A 936-nucleotide genomic window follows, 5' to 3' on the forward strand; every position below is an offset into this window, starting at 1 on the left:
TGGGGTGCCGTGTCAGCTGCTGGTGTTGGTCCACTGTGTTTTATCAAGGGCAGGGTCAATGCAGCTAGCTATCAGGAGATTTTGGAGCACTTCATGCTTCCATCTGCTGAAAAGCTTTATGGAGATGAAGATTTCATTTTTCAGCACGACCTGGCACCTGCTCACAGTGCCAAAACCACTGGTAAATGGTTTACTGACCATGGTATCACTGTGCTCAATTGGCCTGCCAACTCTCCTGACCTGAACCCCATAGAGAATCTGTGGGATATTGTGAAGAGAACGTTGAGAGACTCAAGACCCAACACTCTGGATGAGCTAAAGGCCGCTATCGAAGCATCCTGGGCCTCCATAAGACCTCAGCAGTGCCACAGGCTGATTGCCTCCATGCCACGCCGCATTGAAGCAGTCATTTCTGCCAAAGGATTCCCGACCAAGTATTGAGTGCATAACTGTACATGATTATTTGAAGGTTGATGTTTTTTGTATTAAAAACACTTTTCTTTTATTGGTCGGATGAAATATGCTAATTTTGTGAGATAGGAATTTTGGGTTTTCATGAGCTGTATGCCAAAATCATCCGTATTAAGACAATAAAAGACCTGAAATATTTCAGTTAGTGTGCAATGAATCTAAAATATATGAATGTTAAAATTTCATCATTACATTATGGAAAATAATGAACTTTATCACAATATGCTAATATTTTGAGAAGGACCTGTACACTCTAGGACTGGGGAGTGTCAATCTAGTGCTGAAAAGCCTCAAGGACAATCCCTAATGGAAGCAGGATAACATCTGAAGCTCTCTATAAGGGCTCTGATGCGCTGCCTGTTTTAAAGCTTTCTCTCCCTGCAGATAGAGGCACCATGTTCCCTCAGAGCCACTGTGAGGAACGATCCTTTCCTCTGGAAGAGGTTCAACTTCTCGCTGCCAGTG

This window comes from Girardinichthys multiradiatus, chromosome Y (assembly GCF_021462225.1).
Source record: "Girardinichthys multiradiatus isolate DD_20200921_A chromosome Y, DD_fGirMul_XY1, whole genome shotgun sequence".
NCBI lineage: Eukaryota > Metazoa > Chordata > Actinopteri > Cyprinodontiformes > Goodeidae > Girardinichthys > Girardinichthys multiradiatus.